Source organism: Anas platyrhynchos, chromosome 5, assembly GCF_047663525.1.
Source record: "Anas platyrhynchos isolate ZD024472 breed Pekin duck chromosome 5, IASCAAS_PekinDuck_T2T, whole genome shotgun sequence".
NCBI lineage: Eukaryota > Metazoa > Chordata > Aves > Anseriformes > Anatidae > Anas > Anas platyrhynchos.
The window spans coordinates 47,605,328-47,627,455 of record NC_092591.1 but is presented as its reverse complement, the minus strand read 5'-3'; the positions used below and the strand labels follow the sequence as shown (position 1 = coordinate 47,627,455).

The following is a 22,128-nucleotide window of genomic DNA, read 5'->3' as shown; positions in this document are numbered from 1 at the left end:
CAAAAATGTTTTTAAAAATGCTGTTTTGGTTAATGCAACATACTGTATTTCTGCCAACAAAGGCAGTTTCTGATCAGGACATGCCGTGTTTTCCTCTGGAGATTTTGCAGGCAGGGTGGTCTTCCAAGAGGGACGGGAAAGGGCTTAGTTAACATTACACATCTTTCATATATGCAGGCTGGTAAATGTAAGGCATTACAGCTGTGCAGTTTGTCACCAAAAACTAAGCTGAAAGCAGTCTAAATACAGGAGACTGACAAGAATATGACCTAGTCACACTCAACACCTTTTATTCTCCCCCTCCATAATAAAGCAACTTCTCTTGTATTTGTGCAGCCAGAACTCCTTGGCCTTAGAGACAATGGTCACATGGAAAAGACAGGCCAAAAGGGATAGCACAAAAAATGCCATAGCAAAAGATTTATTATTTTCCCATAGTCTACAAAAGAAGACTGCAGCCCCATTATGCTACATTTGTTTATTTTGATAGGAAGAAAACTTTGTCACTGAACAGACTGCACTTCGTACCACTAAGAGCAAAATTCATTTCGGAGGCGGGAGCTGCTCTGAAGAACCAACCGCACACACGAGGGGGATCTGAGCAGTTGGCAAATCAAGTTGACTTCACTGGGACAACATATTGCTTCTATTTAAGAAAGCGTCCTCGATCAGTGCATGTTTAAATCCAGTGAGACCTGAGCACATGCTTAAAGTTAAACATATGCTGAAGTCTTTTCCTGAATCATATACATGTGAGGAAACACTTATCAGTTGGAATATGGTATTCATTCTCTTCTTCATCCCCTCTTTTCCTCTTTTAATTTCTAGAGTTTGAAATATCCTATGCAAAGAATTTATCTAAATTAATAGGGAGATGTTTATGCAATTGTATGTGCACAGCCATTACGAACAACCCTTTTTCATTTTATAAACACAAGAGGTATGATACTCACCTTCTAGGTTAAACAATTTACCAAGATCACTCTTTTCTATATTGACTGATTAAAAAAAATTGCAAGATGGAAGTTGTGTGCCTTTCTTTGAGAAGTAAAGTAATTCTGAGCCATAATATCTTACGGATACTAGTTCCAAGAAAATAGCTAGTATATCTATCATCCATATTATTAAAATTATTAATATTTTGCAGTATTTTGCATCCTGGATAAGCAAGTATTTGTAACAGGGCATTAATATAAGACCATCATGTCATTAGGAATACTCTCTGTTACTTCTGTGATTAAGGCTAAAAGGACTCAGAAAACATGCTTTTCATAGCTCTTGAATTCTGAAGGTTTTAGCTGTAAAAAATCAGCTCATGCAAAGAGGAATAGTTTAGGAAAAGATGCCATCACTTTTATTCACCTCAGCCAAAGCTTATGCTGAAAGAATTTCCACTGAAATAAATGGGATTGTTCATCAAGTCAAGCCTATGCAGTAGACATGCAAGTGGAGGAATGCTGCATGCAGTTTTAAAGCATCTCCTTTCTCTCTTATTCCCAAGTTACACTATAGTCAATATGTGTATTTCCAATTTCCAAGTGGCAGCAAGGTCACAACTTGATGGTGTTGATCCAGAAGCATGTGCCTTTACAACCCCAGCTAAGATGGCATCTCCAGCAAGTGTGATCAGTGTATGACCGAGTGTCTCTAAGGGCACGGTTGAACACACTGCTTAAGCCATGGCTAATTCCAGCTAAGTGTTTATGACCCTCCACATGTTTGCAGTGATGGTATCACCATCCCTCTTCCTTCTGCTTCCTCAGATTTGCCACATCGTTTGGCAGAATCTGGTTCCAGCTGTGGGGTTAAGGGAATGAATGAGGAGAATGGTTGGAATAGACAGGAACCTGAATCATCAGCAGCTGAAACAGCCCATTTGACCACACACCGAACCTGAGTAACAGTGCCAAAGTCACACATCAGCTGGTAAGCTTATTTAACTAGCTGTCTGTGATCCAGCTGGGTGTGTTAATGAACAAAGCTACTTTTCCCATCCATTACTGTGGTCTACGGCTACGAGGAGAAGAAAGGTATAGGCCCATCATAAACCAGAACGATCCCATTTAAAGTTGAGACATCCTTAAAATGTATCGCCACAGACATATATAGAGGAAGGATTTATAGACTGCATGCAAACCCTAGAACCATCAATAGGATAAAAACAAGTAATCAACAATTACACCTCAATTTTCCTTACTGTCAACACTAACTCAGTCCCTTTGCGATTGCCTTTGAGCAATGATCAAATATTTTGTAGCCCCAGCTCCATTCAGCCCATCTCCATGAGGCTATGTACCAGGCCCATGCCATAATGACTTCAACAACCCACTCTCAGCCCCTTGCACCTCAGGTCTGCTGTTTCGAGTATGCAAACTCATTACCCTGCCATGCATTTACTCTGAGTATGGGGCAGAAAACCCCAAAGTCTTGTCACTGCACAAGAGTAGTCGGATTTTAGAACCTGGCTTTGTTAGGCCTATATTTATACCAGAGAGCCTATTTGACACCACAAACCAATAAAACTTGGTTTCAATTTCTTTCTAAAATGTTTAAGTTGCTAGAGATCAGAACAAGTAATCAATCCCTAAATTCTAAAATTAAAGCATTAAAGTAAAGCATTAAAGTATAGTAAAGCATTAAATTAAAGAAAAAAAATATCCAAAGTATATCTTACAGAAAGCTCTGGTGACACTAACTTTGGAATATTAGAGAAATGAATGACAGCTATGTGATCACCTTGAACGGTCTCAAGATAGCATTCATATAACACAGAGACACTCAAAAAGAACATGTTCACTAAAATTCCCTGGAGGAGACTTTCCAAACAGCTATAGAAAATGGCAAGATTTTGGGATACTCATTCAAAACATAAGATATAGAATATCAAAAGTTACTACAATGTGGAATTGCTCTGTATCACTTTCAAACAGCAGGGGAATGAAGTACTTTCTCCCAGACGTAACAGATGTAAACATGGCCTTTAGAGAGAGCACAGAAATTTCATTTGCTGGTATAGTAAAGATTGCAGTTTAGTTGCAGTCTCCATCCCTCTTTTCTTTTCATTCAGATACTTAAAACTCATGACAGCAGACAGGATAAACTCAAAGTAAAAAAAAAAAAAAAGAGTATCAAAGCATGAAGAAGTAAAGAACGCCTTTGGGGAAAACTTATAGTTAGAAATCCTTGGGATTCTACAAGCCTTACTAACCAGCCACTCATGCTAAGTACAAAAAGCGCTCAGAGGAAGAGGAAAGATATGTTAACAAGAGGTACTACAAAAAGGCTAAGGAAAAAGACGTACAGCAAACTAAACCTTTAGTCTCTTTTTGAGAACCACAGAACTTGAATTTGAGAATGAAAATGCAGGGGCCCTGCATTTTCCTTTTCCTGAAGAAACGGGAGGCCCTGATTCTGCAAAGACTGATGCACATTCTTAACATTACATTTATGAATAGCCCATTAACTTCAAATTCCTTGCAAGAATAAAACAGAGGATAAAACATCATTTCTCTCAGGAGTGAGGGAAGACAACTATAAATGCGTCACAATTTTTTCATGTCACTTATATCCTCTTTATCATGGTACTTAATAAACCATTAGATTTTGAGGTATCTGCGTTTCATTTCTATATTTCATAAGCCATAGATATCTATCACACCATGTTTTGTTGATTTTTTTTTCACCATGTTGTTTCAGAAAACTAAACTTGAAACGTAGTTTCTGCAATAAAAATTTCCCCTCTGGATAGCATATTTAAAAGAACAAAAGAATAAAGAAGTCTGATTCTCAAATTTGCTGAGACTGCTGTCATTACTAAATGAATCAACTAATTGCGTGCTAAAAAACAATCTTATAAGGAAGGTATCCAAATGCTAATATTTCCCCACACTTCGGTGGGAATGAGTAATGCTAACTTTCTGCAACACAAACTGATTTGAAATAGCAACAAAAACTGATAAAACTGATTCAAACTGATCTGGTTTGGTTCCTCTTTTATAAAGGGTATTTTTTTTCCTTTCTGTTTTTTCCTGACTCATGAAAGACACTAGACAGTGATGTGGATGGTGTGGTGAAAGCTCTGAAAAAAAAAAATCTACTTAAGTCAAGGACTAAGGGAAGTGGTCACTCTGCGAGGTCATTTTCTGTGAGACTCTGTGACAGCTGGAGAAAATTAACCAAAATATCTGCATTCCAGAGAGGTATAAAAAGAAGGAAGAAAGGGAGGGGAGGGGTCAAATGTCTTGTGGAGACCTGTAGGAACAGCAATGGCATTTTCTGTATGGACTCGCTCGATCTGGTTTCCTGACAAAGTCCTACTAAAATAGGAGGAGATTTTTAAAGTCTCAGAGGGTAGTCAGGCACCCAGCTCCCTTAAAAGTCAGCAGGATATTCATTAAATGTGAACAGATTAGCTGCATTGGATCTTTTCTCCGATGCTGGCACAGGGACCACACAGAAATCCTATTCCTAACACTTTATTACCATTTAAATCTTTACAGATCAGTCACGCTTCCAGAGTAGAAGAACTAGGAAGAGAGCAATAATACCATGGTAATGAGACAGATTCTTTGGTTTTCATGTTCATAATTGTCAAAGCAATAGCCAGTAAATGACAAATTTGCTTCTGTACAGGTTCTGAATCCCTGATGTTGTTTTTTTGTTTTGCAATAAAAACAAAACAAAATTAAAAATAATTTCAAATATAATTTGTATTCTCTTAAAAAACACACACACGAGTTTTTATGTCAGGTAACTGTATTTCTCCCTGGTCAGAACCAAACCTAAACTTTAATGTCTGAATCCTGTCGAAATTAGCGTATTTCTTGTGAAACATTTTGACTCCGATAAAGCAGAATACTAATTGAAACCATACCTGCTTCCTTCTGAACGCTTCTATTCCCATGGATCTTCTGATCATTTCGGACTACTCTGCAAAAGCAAAAACAGAAAACAAAGTCTCTATGAGCTGAAGAAACTTGCTGCTGAAGCAATGACAGGAGAAATCAGTTCATACATGAGGGACTCTGAGGTAACAAAACTCTGCCCCAGCCTATCTGCAGATCCATGCTCAGGAGCTCCTTCAGTGTGAATAAGACAGACAGAAGGAATCAGGCAGGAGTCAGTAAATGACTCCCATAAGTAGAAGCAGGGATGCAGATTAAAGTGATTCAAAAGCAGAATTAAGATTTTTTTCAGGCTCCCAGCCATTACAGTTGAGGTAAAGACTTTAAAATAGCACAGCTGTCAGATGGGCAACTAAATGAGGGCCAGATTTTACAGACCAGTCTATATCTGTGAACTCCCACTACAAGATATTGAACCAGGCTGCCCTCCAAAAATCCATCTACCTCCTTAGCTTTACTGGGAAGCTGAGTCTTTCCAAAAGTCATGTGCTAAAAGGATAAACGTTTCTAAAAATGCTGAAAAAAGACAGAAAGACAGACAAATGCTACAAGCAGTTTAAAATATCGCAGTCTGATGCCAGATTATCTACAATAGTTACAATAACTACTTCCTACCTGCCACCAAGGCTATGTATAGTGATATGATCTGGACATTCCCCTTTCATGGGAGATTTCACATTCATTACATCAAGGATAATATAGCCTTAAGATACGCTAAATAGCATCCTTGGAGTATGTTGCAGAGGGATTTCATGTGATCTCTAAAACCTAATTCAGCAAGACTGTATTCTTCCCATTACAAAATACCAGCAGTATCCATCCCTCATAGCTTGACCATTTTGTTCTAAACCTCAGTCCTAAAGATAGCACAATGTCTCTCCTACTGCACTAACCTAATTTTCTCTGGCAGTTTATCTATTTTGTGGAATGAAATTAAAACAGTATCAGATTAAGAAAGACAAGTTTGATTATTTTTTTCCTAAAAAATCATTTAAACTTGCCCGTTCTCTCCTTTTCCTTCAGATGATAAATAGCTGCATGAAGGAAGAAAAAGAACTCCAAACTGAAAAAAAAAGAAGAAAAAAAAGGCGGGTGGAGGTATGGAAACTTGCACTACTAACCCCATTTAGTACTAGCCCCACTGCTAGTACTGCTTTGGGATTTGATATAGGTATTGTCTGGGATCAAAATAAATAAATAAATAAATTCACACACACACACACACACACAACCCCACTATTTGACCCCACTATTTGGAGAAAAGATAATGGTTTTAATTGAGAATAAAATAGTCCAGAATCACACCTATGGTCAAAGATAACCAAATTAAAACTGTTAACAACTATAAAGCTTGTTGCATCGACTTCTCTTTAAAATAATGTATTTCATTCTCTTACTTCTGTTTTATTTATTTTTTAAATGAACCAGAAGCAGAAGTTTGAAATGTCATGTGAAGCCTTGTTCTCATAAAATTGTTGCTTGAGTTTTACCTCAGTGAGACTCAGAGAACCTTAGACAATCTGTTTAGCTTGTTATCTCACCCAAAATGCTGAACCTCTTTTGAGAATTACTCACACCCTTATCTTTATCAGACACCTTTTTTTATCCATCACTGCCTTCAGGCCATCATAAAACCTTTCCCCACAATGGGGATTTTCTTGACCTGGTCATGACTGCTTATTTCTGCCATGAGAGTGCCAAGTTTGCCAGAACAACTTTCATGGGCACTCTGACTGCTTATTGGTGTTCGTAAGGAAGGAAAGGGAAAACAATTCATGAGAAGCTTGCCATATTTCTATCTTAGTATTTTTACTGCGGTTAGTTTGATTAATTTTTAAAAGGTAAATATTGAAATATGTCTATTGACATCCTATTATCTGTGGTTGTTTATATACGGAGGACAAATGCTCCACCCAAAGCCAAAATAAATGGGCCTTGTGCAGGCAAGTCCCAAATTGGTTGAGAGTGATGGGTTTCTCACCACAGGCTGCAGAGCTGTTCCACGCCTATTGCCGCATTCAAGATAGACTTTTCTGCAAAGATGCTATGTTTCACAGAAAACTTTCAGATGCAGTTAGTAGCTTTCAGCCTTGATTGAAGCAGTGTAAGTTTAGCAACTGATTCTTTGCTAACAGGAGAAAAATATGACTTACTGTTACATGAAGATATTTGGCTGTTTACCTACCCTGACTTTCAGACTCCTAATGAAACAGTAAGATGCATAATCTGACTTGTTAAACTTTATTCAAGAAGCCATTTTCAAATCAGCCAATTTTAAATAGAGGATGATATATGCAAAAGCCCTTCACAACTCTTTATTCATTTATAGATATTTGCAAATACAAAATACAAAATACCAAACCACAAAAGTATTCACTAATCAGTCTGCTTATTCTTCATAGAATTCTGTGTTTGAAAATATACTGTCTCTTTCCCAAACAAAAGGTATTTGTAGAGAATCAGCTACCGATAGATCCCCAAATTGGTAATTCAGTGTTCTGCTTGAGTAAAAAATCCACTTGTGTGATGTCAAACATTTACATTTATAACCAAATAGGAGCATAAGTATTTGAGAGATTAATGGAGACTAACACCGAAGCTGTGTGGATCAGTGAACTGTCCTGTCTGTGGCATAGTTGAAAACTGAATCAAACATATCATTAAAATTACCAATGTTTACCGTACTGGGTGATATAGTGGTATTTGCTTTCAGGCAAGAGCCTTCCTCATCATAAACCTATTTGTTCCGCATTATCATTTAAAGGAAGGATGATAATCTTTTAAATTATTTTCTGCTACCAGGAGGGTGACTACGTTATGACTATTTCTCTTCCATGGATCAATCTGCTTTGCCTTGCATACAGAGTAGACTTAAAATGCTACCATTAGCAATTTACACCCACTTGCCGTCCATAAATGACTTTCAAGGTTCAAGGCAGTGGATTGTAAAACTGCTGACTTCACTGCTGGAGCACTGAAGAAGAGAAGAAACTGGATGAGACAGAGCAAGTCCTAAATGCCTTCCATAATTAACAAACATGGCAAGACAAGTTATGAAAAACAAAGGAAGGCTGGACAGATTTATGCTTAAAGTCTGGTACTTTTGAAAGTCTGTCCAACTACAAAAGTCTCTTTTGATCTACATTAATTGAAAGCACTTAAAATTCAATCATACATTTATGGCCACATGTTTAAAACTGACTCCTAATCTTGCATCTGTAACCCACTGGTCAGACTGGAATGCCTTCCTTCTGCATTCAGCATACAAAGGATACGAATCTAATGACAGTCATCTTTAGTTCCAGCTGTAGAGTTTCAGACTTGTGGCTTTGGAGGTCCCTAAATTCAATCCTAAGTGGCATCCACAATGATAGTCATCACATATCTCCAGCCATTCCTGACAACAAGCACTCGTGGAAGTGATAAGCCATTTGCGGATAAAGACACTTGTCCTGGTTTGGTAACAGGGCAATAAGAGAACAAGATTCAACTCTGTATGACAGACTGCTTTGTGAGCTGACCTGAGATACAAAGAGCAATCTCTCTGTCTTTTTGTTCACTGGTAGGAGAGCAATGGAAAGGAGCTAGCAGTCTGAAGTGGCAGGTGGACAGCAAAGTAAAACCACCATGCATGTGGCTGTGAAGGGATACAGTAAACCTCTTTCTTAACCAGATATGGGAAAGAGGAAGAGCAGGGAAGCTGCAGAAGATGCAGTAGGGAAATAGGGAGTAGGGAAGATGCAGAAGAGCTGCATTTCTTCCCAAGGCAGCTCTCAGATTAAGAGCTGTAATGTAAACTTGATGTACTACTAGACAACAAGCTCCATCTAATGTTATAGGAACTGGCAAAGCAGAGAACTGCTTGCATAGATCACCTAATCTGCACCAGCGGTGACTGCAAGAGTAGCATTCAAACCTAGCTCTGAAACCTGTGATAAGGCAAGCCATTTGTTTATATTATATTCAAGATTCATAGTGCCTTACTTTTTCAGTTCCTCCCCAAACACCAAAAGATAAAAAAACGTGCATGAATATTTCATTACGTTATGTATGAGGAGGAGTTCTGTTAAACAGCTTGCATTATTGCACTGTCTTGACTAACGGTTTGTGTGACATGCATAAGGGAGACCAGATATTTGCAGCCATTATATGGAAAGATCTTTTGCCCAAGGACAACTTGTAAAACCCATTAATATGAATTGTGTCTGAGCTGATGAGGAAAAAAAGAAAACACTGAATCCAGACCTTCAATACTTTATTGGTGTTTCTGAACTTTTATTAGCTGTACTTGCTTCCATAAAATCAATTTAATAAGGCGACCAATGTTTTGGTAATGCATCAAAAGCAGTTCTCCTCTTCAAAGGGCATCTTTTTCACTCAATCTCTTCTCTAAAGACAGTGACATTAGTTTTGTAAATTAATAAACAGGCCAGCATCTGAGGACTGCATGAAGCCTCCATCACCCCTTATTGTGCTTTCTCTTCTGACCCCACTTTCCAGTGCAGGGCCCTCATCTCGACAACAATACCCTGAAAGCCTGTGTGGCACTCTGGGATCACACTTGAAAAGGCCTTTGGCTGAGGCTGGCTTTCAAGAAGGGGGGACAATTGGCAAGAGGCCTGTGGCTATTCATGCAGAACAGGCAGTGAAAAATGCCTGAAGTCAGTTTCAGGGGTGGGCAATGCCCAAAAAAGAAAGCCCACATAACATGAATGGCTGCTGCTAGGAGACTAAAACCAAAGGCATGCTACTAGCAGGCCTCCATGTGCCGACATCAATGGGTTCATCCTATCCCTATTAGGGGCCTAAAATGATGGAGAAACATGAGAAGGGACTATAAGCAGGAAAGGAAAATAATACCAAAGTACACAACGGTCAATGCTTATATTGTTATACTAAACACTTGGGAGAAGGAAATAATATTTTCTATGTTTAGTACCTTTTCTGTTAACAATAGTTACATCAGCTACAAAATCTAATAAGCGCAATAATTATGGTACATTTTCTTGGGGGAGGAAAGGTATGCACTTTCATAATTAGTTATTTCTCATGCACATAATTAAAAGAGATTATAAACACTTATTGGAAAAGCCAGGGCTGAGTTACGATTGCTCTAGACCTGGTGCTGGACCAGCTCCAGTCCCCCTGGATATGCGCTCACAAGTCCACTTCGGTTCAAACCTGGCAGTACCGGGCAGAGGGAACAGGAGGCCTAAATGTTTCTTAACAGCAGCCACCGGAGAGCACCACAAAAGTGTTTCAGTGGCATACAAATGACCCAGACCTCAACTGCGCTTCGGGTTAGTGAGCCTGAGGGGTGCTGTCTGCAGCGCAGATCCAGAGAGCCGAGAGGCCTACGGGCCCCAAAAGTGAACTGTGAAGAATTTTCCTCACCTCCAAGTCACCAGGTAGCTCTGTTTGGGTTGGTTTGTTTTCCCTTTTATAAAATTGAGCTACAAAGTTCCTGTACCCCTACCAATACTTCACACTGAAAGGCCTGGCATGGCCTGACGAGCGCTCCTGGTAGCAGACTGTCACTACCCCGGCTTAATGGCAGCAGCGCTCTGGAAACGCCACCTCGGTGCCTTCAGAAACAGCCCATCTTCTCTAAAATCCTTCCCACTTCAAATACAGTGTTGGCTCTTGGCTAGTGAAAACGTTGAAAAAAATAAATTACAATGTCTAGTCATGTTTGGACTTATTTCTAGGCATGATCTCAGCTCTTAAAAAATGATCATATTATTTAGTTTATGAGTAATAATGTCTGACTAAAAAAGGTATAAAACACCATATGATACCGCAATCAAGTGATTTATTTCAAGTGGTGATGTTTGTTATTCAGTGTGGAAGTTAGGAAACCTCCCCTTCTTGCTTTTGCAGTTATCTGTTCCCCGAGTCTGATTTTCCAAGCCATTCTCAGGCTGCTAACAACTGCCTGCATTGCCCCACGGGAAGGGAAGGGAAGGGAAGGGAAGGGAAGGGAAGGGAAGGGAAGGGAAGGGAAGGGAAGGGAAGGGAAGGGAAGGGAAGGGAAGGGAAGGGAAGGGAAGGGAAGGGAAGGGAAGGGAACTGCAAATACTCCAGAAGCAAAACTGCTGTGGTCTACTGATACCTCAGGGAACACTTTAAATACAGAATTCAAAGCTACTTTTTTCTATCCATTTCCACTAAAAAAATCTAAATATATGATGGAGTAAAACTTACCTGCACCTGTAATCTTAAGTCACACTTGCATGTGCTTCTCTTTTCCTCCAGTAAATTTATTTTTTTATTTTTTATTTATTACTAAATTAAATTGCAAAGATTCAAGTAGCTAGGCACAGTCCCAAGAATACTGAAATATTTTTGGTTTTATAACTTAAACAAATGGATGCGGGTAAGGCTAAATGTAGCTAGGCTATTGCTCTGCCAAAGAAACAGTATGCCTTGTGCGGTTGTGATTCCTGTAGACTCTCAATGTCAAATATTTGGGATTTAATATTCAAAAGGAGGCAACCAAGTGAAGGTTTTTGTGACATTGGGCATGTCTGACCCTCTAAATCAAGAATTTAAAAACTCTGTCTGTTTCCCACATCCTGTCTCAAGGCCACTGCTTCTCTTCCTCTCTTCTTCATGGCTGAGCGAATCATTTCCCCTCCATCAAAATGATGCATCCTTTTGGCAGCTGGGACATTTGTAACACAAGGAATTGTATTTGAGACACTTATGGTTTCTTTTGAATGTGAGGTAGCGTGTAAAGTAGAAGAAGAGTAAAAAAATATGACATTCAGCCCTGCCTCCATGGATGAATCTAAATTTTCTAAATCTCTAAATCTGGGATCTTAAGCATCACTTTTTCATATCTGAAGTTACTAAAGAGACATGTACACACCACCACATGACAGGACGGATTTACTCTCTAGGACTACCGTAGGTACCTCAGGTAGGTATCTAAAATTATTTGAGAAGAATCTAGACTACAATGTTAGGCTGAATCCATTCCATACCAAACAGCAGGAATTTTTCTGTGTAAAAGTTGAATTTAACTTGCAGAGCATTTGGAAAATACTGGTGTGTGATCAAAGGGATATTTTCTCTATTTCTCTTATCTATTTACGTTAACAAACTCAAAATAATATATTCAGCACATATCAGAGTTAACAACAGAAAAAATATTTGAATGTTTCAAGTTTTTCAGGATTTCTCAATGGATTTTTAATATAAAATGCATCAATAGAAGGAGGATCTTCCCGGCTTTGGGTGTTGTGAAAAGTGCCTTCTAAAACTTGAAGAAATATAGCTTTTTTAAGTTAGTGAGGTCTGAAAGGAGAGGAGTGGGTGGTCTTAGCCCTTCAGAAGGTCTCTGATCCTCTGACCTATTAGACCATTAGTTCACCTAAACCAACCAATAGCTATTCAAGTCCATGAGTACAAAGAAAGGTGGTAATAAAAATAAATTATTAAACAAATGGACTAGAAATAAGCAGTTCAAAGTTTTTCTCCTGTGAAATCCAGAAAGTGCAAAGACTATTCCATTCTATCCATTCAATCAACATACCTACTTGAGATTGCCAAGAAAAAGTCAAATTAAACTAGTGTGGGTACCAAATGGGTACCCCACTATGGGAGTATGGTTTATTACTGACATTTAAAGTATGTGCTGTGTTTACACTCTTAACCCAGACACTCATTCGTTTGATGTTTAGCCGCTGTTTTCTGCTTCGGCCAAAGGATTTTGCATATTGCAGCCACAATTCCTGACTAACAGTCATTTAACTGCAAATACCAGGACTGTTGGGAGAGTGTGGAAGTCCCACATGGATCCCCTGGCTGGTCTACAGGGGCTGCTCTTGTGTGCATCTCCCAGCTTCAACTTCCTGCAGAACAAACTGTGGCTCTCTGACTTTTGGCCAAGCGTCCGTGAGGCAGAGTCTCATGTAACTTGCTGTTTCCTTGCCATCGAAAACATTGAGGAAAAGCAATACATTGCACTGGGTCTAACTTATCATCAGGTTTGGCCCCCTCTGATCTTTTTTTCTCTTTTTTTCCCCCAAAAGCATTCTCCAAGCATCTCATAACAGCAACCAGAGCCAGACTGCATGTGGAAAATGAGAATATCTTCCTAATACATAAACCATTAGACAGCACTTGCTCTCTATTTGAAAACCATAAATATGATGATTTTTTGGTCAAAAACCTTTATATGCCATCAGTTCAACCACAGAAAAGATGGAGTAAAAATATCTAACTATAGTATTGGCCCTAGTGATGCTAGCAATGGACAGTATTTTACCTAACACTGCATTGGGAACACATCTAAATTGCCTGCATCTTTCTATTTTAACCACAGCTGCACAGTAGCTTTAGTTAGAAGATGGATATATGAATTGCCAGCCTGTAGCCCCTTTGGAGTCAGCATGGATCCAAACACCATTGCATGTTTCTTGTAGTGTTACCATAGCACTCACCACATTTCCTAGGTTGTTTGGTCATTTCTTGGAGAGTCTCATTGCTATCATTTTTTTATTAGTAATTTTATTTAATCTATTTATTTATTTATTTTTGACAGCTGGTTACAGGCCCGGAAAAGAAAACTGAACTAAACTTCATGCCAAGAAAAATATTACAAAAAATAAGCTGAGTTGTCTGCCCAGTGAATCTACTCCAGTGGTCCTTTACTAAATTAAATGTGCTGAACTGATGTCAGTGGAAGTATTAACTCAGCAATGAAGGCAGGACTGGACTTACCTAGTCAGTAAGTGATTAAATTTTTTATAATTTGTATAACCTGAATAAAATCGGTACTTTGAAGATTGAAAATCCAGGTTAGTGGAAGAAATGTTATTGCCTGGGTAAGAAATAGTGATACAAGTGTGCATGAAATTAGATTTTGGGATATGTTTTGAAAACTGGTTCAATAAATGGCCATATAGAAAGGTTCTACATGCAATGGCAACACATTTTGATAGTGTTTAAAATCAGACTTGAGGTAAGGGATTGCCAGTTATTATTAATCACCAGTATCAACATTTCCCAAACCACACATTCTTAACCATTTCCTTGTCCAGGGCTGATTATTTTTACTGAAGTCTGAAGCTAACTATGCGCATACCTAAATCTAGGTACATGTATATAAGTGAGGGAACAAAGTCGACTGGACTTTGAACTTGAAGAAAATAACATCCTGAGTCTTGGACAGGAGAAGGAGTAGGTCCTAAGCACCTAACCTGCAGCAGGGGATTCCCTGCCCATCCTTCCCCTGGGTAGGTGTGCTGGCTAGACAAGACACAAACACCTGTGTGCTAGATCACCCAGCTCTGCTCAGACCTCTTCCCAGTTTGATTTCAGATAGTTTCTCATGATGGCAGTGGAAAAATAAACAGGGGATTCCACAACAGAAGAAAGCTTTCAACAAGATCTTCTCACAGTTTGCCTCGCTTGCTGCTCATTTTTTTTCCGCTTCCCCTTGTATAATTTTAAGGGCTGATAAAAACACTAGCTTTCAACCTGCAGAAAATAGCTGTGATATCAAATAATAGCAGGTTTTTATTAACTGAGTTGATGTTTGAAATCAGGAGGAATTCACATCCCCTTTCTATAAAGGGGAAACTCTCACACCAGTTTAGATCATCTACTTTTATAGGACTTTTATTGTGTCTTGTAATAAATCTACTAAAGACCTACATCAAAATGATCCTTTTCCCATAATAGGAATCAGTTCCCCTAACTTGATACATTAATTATCTAAAATCAGTTTTTTTCTTTTTTTTTTTCCTCCTTTGGATACAAGATAGGACTCCTTATTTTTCATCTTTTTTGAGACTCAAGATGATCACCAAATGTTTCTAGAGATCAGTCCAGTGAATGTTTCAGATTTATCAATGGATATTTGTATCTTTAGTATTTTAGTACATTTTGAGTATTTCACTGAAGAGTGAAAATATCAACTACTCAAAATCAACAAAATTCAGATATTAATGTCACAACATGATAATATTTCTTCCCTTTTGAAAGAAAGCAGACAAAATACTAGAAATAATGGCCTTACATCAATGCAGAATCACAGAATCACCCAGGTTGGAAGAGACCTCCAAGATCACCCAGTCCAGCCTCTGACCTAACACTAACCAGTCCTCCACCAAGCCATATCACTGAGCTCTACATCTAAACGTTTTTTAAAGACCTCCAGGGATGGAGACTACACCACTTCCATGGGCAAAGGAAATGGAAACACACAGGTTCTGCTGAGACTTGAACTCAGATCACTGGATTCAAAGTCCAGAGTGCTGCCCATTACACCACAGAACCAAATGCATATATTAGCAAAATCATATAAGGTTATAACATGTAAAATAACATAATGCTTATGATGACTGTAGCAGAGCAATATATGCTGCATCATCCAGCTCATGTTGGGTGGAAAGCAAAAAGACATTGTTTGAGCAGGTAAGAAATTATCTCCAGTTCCCTGAAGCAACTTGTTCTAGACAGCACCCTCCAAGGATGTTCACCTTTGTATCAAAACCCTTATCTCCAGAAGGCATGGAGGAGTGATCACTGAGGCAACACGCCAGTTAAGATGCAGAAAAACAGATCTAGGTTAGAAGAAAAAAGAGAAAGTGGAAAGTGGAGGTAAGAAAACATCTTCATTTCCAGTTAGAGAAAGCATTTTCCATTTCCATTCTTAAGAAGTAAGAATCATAGGGCATGGTTTATTTTTCTCCTTGTCTATTTTAATTAAAGATAGGGCAAGTTGGGGATGGATGTGTTTGATCAGGAGTTTGGTAAGCACAACCCCTCTGAATTGACATAAATTTGTTGACATAAATCTGTACCAGAGCTGGGACAAATTCTTCACTGACTTCACAGAATCACAGAATCATCTAGGTTGGAAGAAACTTAGCAGGCTAACAGAGGATATTCCTCAGCATTGCCTTTAATTGTTTTCTGCTGGCAAAAAATAATAATAAAAAAATTGAAAAAAATGTGTTGAAATGTATTTCTAAAAGTCTGCAAGGGTGAAGTGTGTTTTGGTGGGATTTCCATGCTGTTGGTTGGGAAACAGCATCTAGAGTACCCTGATCTTGACAATCTACCTTGAATTTAAGGCACCCTCTGTTTATTTCAGATTGTCCCTTCCTGTAAAGCACATAAATCCAGAAGCAAGGCACAGGGCAGGACAGATGCTATCAGACAGGCCAGCAAAGGCCAAGCTAGCACAGGAGCACACTCAGGGTAACCACAATACAGACAGAGACACTCAGCTAGGCAGTGGCAAGCCACATCCAGCCACATTCCCAGGCTCTGGAAAGCAAAACAAACATAGTCCAAATGCTGTGGAACAAACCTGGGCCCATGAAGTCCAGACTGAATGAAACAGAGCTTAGTGCAAACATGGTCCAAAGGCAATGGAAAGCAAACTCAGGCAAATAAACTCCAGGCTCTGTGAAACAGAGCACAGATAGACGCACTCCAAGCACAAGTAGAAAAGCAAACAGAGACAAATATAGTCTAAACTTAATGAAGCAGATAAATGAAACAGTAGCTGTCTCACTTTCCAAGCAAAATCTAAGCAACTTACTCCAAAATCACCAAGCTGGAGCAACTGTGATTCTTTTACAGGCAAGCTACAGAGTACTCCCTTCCCTTCTCGTATCTTTCATGTCATGCACTGATATTCAGCGTGGTAGACTTTCATTCTTCACTCTTCAATAATCCACAGTACCTGTTGTGGATCAATGACTCACATTTCTGCATTCCTTCATTAAAGCTTTGGGAGTTTCAAGGCAATCTTAAAATGGAGCAAGGAGACCTTACTTGTACATATCCAGGGCTATTTTTCTGCACATAAATCATGTTGTTTAACAGGTAATGAAATAGAAACAAAGGAGACTCAATAAATATTAAAAGCAGTAAAAAGCAGAGAATAAGGGAAGCTAAAAACATCAGTTTTCTATACTTGAGAGATATACTTACAAACATGAGAAAGCTTCTACTGATCAATGTTTTTTGGAGATAACACTGGTAGTGATAGAGATGAGATAAACATCCAGTAAATATTTCTATCCCGTATTGGAATACAAAAGGATAAAGTAATTTTTTCAGTTGAGGATAATGTCCACTAATTCAGCAGAGGATGGCAAACAGCGTCAATTACTGCTAAACACTTTAAATCTGGCGGCCCAGACACTTGGCCCCCAGCAATCCTGTAGATCTGTCTGAAGAAAACTTCTGGCATATCTTTAAAGTATCTTGGAATACCAGGAAGATTCCCATGAAATACAAGAGTGCTGTATTCAGAAAGGGCAGGCAGGATGACACAGGCAGCACCAGGTCAGTAAGGTTGACCTCAGCCTTGGATAAAATAATGAATCAGTTGATGTAGGAGTCAACTAAGAAGAAAATAAAGGAACGAAAAAGAATTCATGTCATTCAATGTATTTAACAAGAAATGAATCTTGTCAAACAAACCTGATTTAATTCTCAATAGAGATTGCAAATAATTCTGTAGTTGTAATGTACAACACTGATTATAAACAGTGTCACAAAATGACAATAAGGCACCAGTTAAATGCATTGGAAATGGGCTGAGTAGTTCTTATGCAGGGAATCACAACTGACTTGATAGCATTTTAGGGTATTGTGCCATAGCCTAATCCCTTTCAGTGTTTCTGCCAATGTTCCAAAATCAGTTAACAAAAACATTTGTTAAAACAAACAAAACAAAACAAAACAACAAAAACCACAAAACAAAACAAACAAACAAACAAAAATACCACATACCTTGTACCTCTAACAAGGACTATCAGAAAAATAAGTAAAGGTAAGAACAGAACATTCAGAGAGAAAAATCTGGAACAGGGTTAAATGTTGACCATCTTACCAATGAAAATGGTTCACCTGTATGACAAAAATAATAGACGAGTGTAAAAACTGGTGATCTATAAGATGGAGAACAGTGCTGCTGAGAAGGACTTAGAGCTAAAGATGCAGGTAACTGCACAGGCAAGACTGAAATGCTGAGGCAGAAAGGATTATCCTTATTGTTGGAGAGACAAGGAGAAGCGTGAGGAGGAAAAGCAGAATGGCTGTACCCCTTAATAGGTGATGGGAAACACTGCCAAGACAGCATCTTAACTTGCTGAGGGAAAAACCCAGCTGTCCTGGGGGGCCTAACACTGTCAGTAGTTACACCTGGCATAGGTGTATGAGGGGCCAAATCCAAAGCATGCAGTGGGCTGCTCCTTGCTCTTGTTCAACTGCTGCTTCCCAAAGCAGGCTGCGAACAGCAGCACAATAAACAGAGGAAGTGGCTGGGGACCTGGACCCCTGCTCATGTCCCTTGTGTTCATAAGCCAGTCCTGCTTATGAACGATTTGTGTAACATCTAGACAGGTCTTGCAGGCTGCCTTGCTCAGTAGCCCTTGCATGGTGGATACAAGTACATGGTGCCAGTAAAAACATCTATCATTTTACATGAAGCTCAAATTACCAGCTTCACCTACCAGCTTATTATGCTTTCAGAAGTCAATTCCAATACTCACTTTGGCAGTTTCCACTAGATTCAGAATAATTTAGTTGCTCTAAAATAGCCAAGTAAATGTGATCTACCCTAAGGGATCTAGTCTACCTCTCACCTACAAGAGCAAAAGAAATGCAAAGCCAAGGTAACTAAAAACCCTCAGTGCTACCCAAAACAAGCAAACAAACAATCAAAAAGTACCCCTTTTGTACTTTTTTATTCTTTTCTATGTTAGCTAGATATCATTTTCTTTGTTCCAGGAGAAGACGCTTGAGTAAAACTTCAAAGCAAATTTATTTTCCACTTGTGCTTTACTTTACAAAACCATTTTTATCACTTGCAGTCTACTTCGAATTGCAGTTTCCTGCCACCTCTTTTGTTTTCTTTGCAAGCACCATGTGCTGTGTAGCTGAGCTGGGTTTTTATTTTGTGCTTAGCTGCATGGCAAACTGAACAGTTTTGCTGTTGTCTCTAGTGCTTTAAAGTTGTAATTATTATGTACGTAATATATTACTTGATAATGTATGATAAACCTGGCCACAGCTGATGGAAATTAGGACAGCTCCACTGCTGAGCTATGCCAATTATATGTATTGAAGAACGAACCCATGAATGAAAAATTAAAAGGCAGTGCAGCTTGCTTTAGCATTAATAATCAACTAGCTTTGGTTTTCTCTTAAAATAATAATTCACTAACATACTATTTTGTTTCCTCTAATTGAGAAAATACAATAGAAAAAGAAGGCTTTCTTTCTAGAAATCTAGAAGGAAAGTGGTCGTGGCACTGAGCCTGCCAGAGTTCAAGAATCATTTGGACAAGGAAGAAAGCGTGCAAAAGAAAAGAGGCCTACAATCTTCTTATGCTCAGTGACTGTTCATCCAACAGCCACCAATGCAGGAACACAGGAAGCAGAACCCAGGATCCCTCCCCAGTTACTGACCAAGGTCTCTCATTAGTTGTGTTCTCCTTGAGTTCACCTTCTCTCAGCCTCTCTGCTCCAGCGAGTCCTTTTGACAAAGTAGAATGGCTTCACCAGGAGGGATTAGAAGTGCTCCCTGCTCCAAGTATGGTTTAGCGGTTAGGGGATCCTCAGGGCAGTTGGGCCATATGGGCCTGAAACCCAGCCAAGAGAGCAGGGAATGGGCTATTCATATTCTGGGGTTGTGAATACTGCATAAAATGGTTTGGCAGTACTTTCTTGGCGATACTTTCAAAGAAAGGAATGATCTCCATGATAGTTTCCAAGAAAATGACATAAGTACCTTATTCCAGGAAAGGTTTCAGGGAAATACCTCGCTGCAGCTCACAGTTAGGCACTTAAACCCAGGAGAAGGAGCTGTAGAATTGAAGTTGTTTCCTACTGAACAGCAAAGGAGTTTCTGTGCTCAGGTCACTCACTACCATGAGGCCCACCCTGAGGCAGTTCACTTTTCCCGTTCATCTTATGAGGAACAGAGATACGTAATTCTGGGTTCTGGATTACACATGCTGAGCCAGATCCATAAAAGTTGCAGAATAAAATCAAATAGCAAGCACCAAAATCTGAAAGACCTGAAAATCTGACTTATGTAAAAGGAACAAACAGCAGACTCTACATTCAGTGGCACATTATCCACAAGTACACAGTAATACCAGCACAAGTGCAGCTGAACGCACAACTCGAGAAGAGCAAAGGATGCTGGATTGTTGGAGAGCTCAGAAATGCAATGCATGTATGTGTGTACACACAGGCAGAAGTGTCAAAGCAAGTCTATGCTCCGTTCCCGTGGGGCATATTATCACCATCTGGGAGATGATTGATATTTATTTGTCTAGCTTATGCATACACACCAGCACTGTGTTTTAGATGAAGGCTCTCAAGTTATATGGTAAAAGGAACAATAAGACAACCTGCTGACAATTCCAGCTCAGACTAAAAGAAACAGCCAGGAATCTCACAGCTTAGAAGTAACTCAAAACAGTTATTCACCCATACATTTTCACTTCAGTGATAAAATGGCATGTTTCTCTGTTTATATACTACTTAACTTCGCAGGGATGTGGAATGTGTGCTCACATTTTCATTATTTAGACTTAAAGTACATCAGACAAATAGAAAGGCTCCATACATTATCTGGAAAAAGGAAGGGTTGGACTGAACCCCTATTTTGACCTTGATGTTTTTTGTTCCACTTAAACCAAATGAGTTTGGCCCACAAAATTTTGCAGCAGCTGTGAGGTTCTGCCGTTAGTTTATATAAGCTTTACTGAGTTTATGCTTGGAGAGTGCTGAGTGGTTAGGGGGATACTACACACTAAACTCTTGCCTCTTTTGGGAAAAAGTGTATTAAGCTGTCATTTTTGTGTGCATAAATAGGAAATGTTGAATCAACTTCTGACTTTCTAGACATCTCATTTGTTTTTCAGTTGCTTTTTTTTATTTTTATTTTGAGGTTTGATAATTTACTTGGTAACTTTGAACATTTGCAGGAAGAAAGCCACCGAAATGCCATTCTACCATTTGCTTGGGAGCACTGCTGATGGAAGGTACAGATGGCACGCATATGTAAAGAAACTGGGAGATTCAAAGATTTGCATGACCCTACTCCTCTTCTGCTTACTGAAAACCCATTAAATGTTAATCATAAGAGCTTGGACCAGAATTATTATATATCAAATGGTGTCTCCCACCTACTAACCTTTACTTCAAAAAGTCACAGAGCAAGATATGATTATACTGTGCTTTCTAATATCTTGGTAATGTTTATTTCTACATTCTAAAACCTATCTCAGTCCTGAATTCCAGATACTCACCAAAAAGGGCCAGATATTGGAAAGTACTTTGACTACACTAAGAAACCCTAGTCCATCACCTTCAGTAAATACTTACCATTTTTTGATGACAAACTACGCTCCATCAGCTAAAGCACTTGGGTAAGATAGTGGGACAGCTTGCCTACCATACTGAGTTCTCATTTAATGTACCACAAACGTCTACTGAAATCCCACAATCAAAATCAGATACATAACTCTGTGCAGCTTCCTTGTGTGGTGCAAATGACTAAGCAGGACACAAGGCAATACAGAGCTGTGTTGGTGGGCAAAGTGCTCAATTTTATGCTGGTGTACCTCCAGCTTTTCAACAGAGTTGCACTTGAATAAAGCCAGACTAATACAGTGGTGAGACAGACCTGATATATCTGCAGTACCCTGTGTCTATGATTACAGCTTAAAAGATCTTCTTCAAGTAAAAGAGATGTTTCGATTACTTATGTCAGCAAATGAAACCATCATTTTTTTCTTATGGGTGGCAATTATTTCATTCTTGAAGATTACTCCATTATGCACCTATTCAAATGAGCATATTACATTTAAATATTAGCAGTGACTCATGGACCACTAACAACTGCAGGATCCCAGATGATGAAAAGTTGGAAATACATATTTTTACAGATCCTTTTTGTGGTTGGTATCTTTAATAATGCCAAATGATTTACCAGCGTTTCTTAAGACTAAAGCAGTAAAGACTCCCATCTGTGAGAGGGCTGATCCAGCTTGTTCTCAACTTTTTTGAGTCAGTTTATTATCATCTGGGAGTAGTTCTCAGTCTGGTTCCTCTTCTTCTCTCTTTTTTTTTTTTTTTTTTTTTTCTTTTTTCTTTTTAAGCTTTTGGTTTTGGGAGATACCATAAAAAGAGTAAGTCTAGAACTGGAATGAAGGCTAAGGGCTTTTTTAAGGGCTTT

The 22,128-nt window shown here is 38.9% G+C and overlaps 1 long non-coding RNA gene and 1 other non-coding gene across 2 annotated transcripts; one reads left to right on the top strand and one right to left on the bottom strand.

Moving 5' to 3' along the window:
- Positions 1-11,597: 11,597 nt before the first annotated feature.
- On the top strand, positions 11,598-21,061 carry LOC106018083 (uncharacterized). Its single transcript, XR_001191953.4, has 3 exons — positions 11,598-11,826; positions 13,453-13,638; positions 20,876-21,061. It is a non-coding gene; the product is annotated as an uncharacterized lncRNA (long non-coding RNA).
- On the bottom strand, positions 15,120-15,191 carry TRNAQ-UUG (transfer RNA glutamine (anticodon UUG)). The gene has a single exon. It is a non-coding gene; the product is annotated as a tRNA-Gln (tRNA).
- Positions 21,062-22,128: the final 1,067 nt, after the last annotated feature.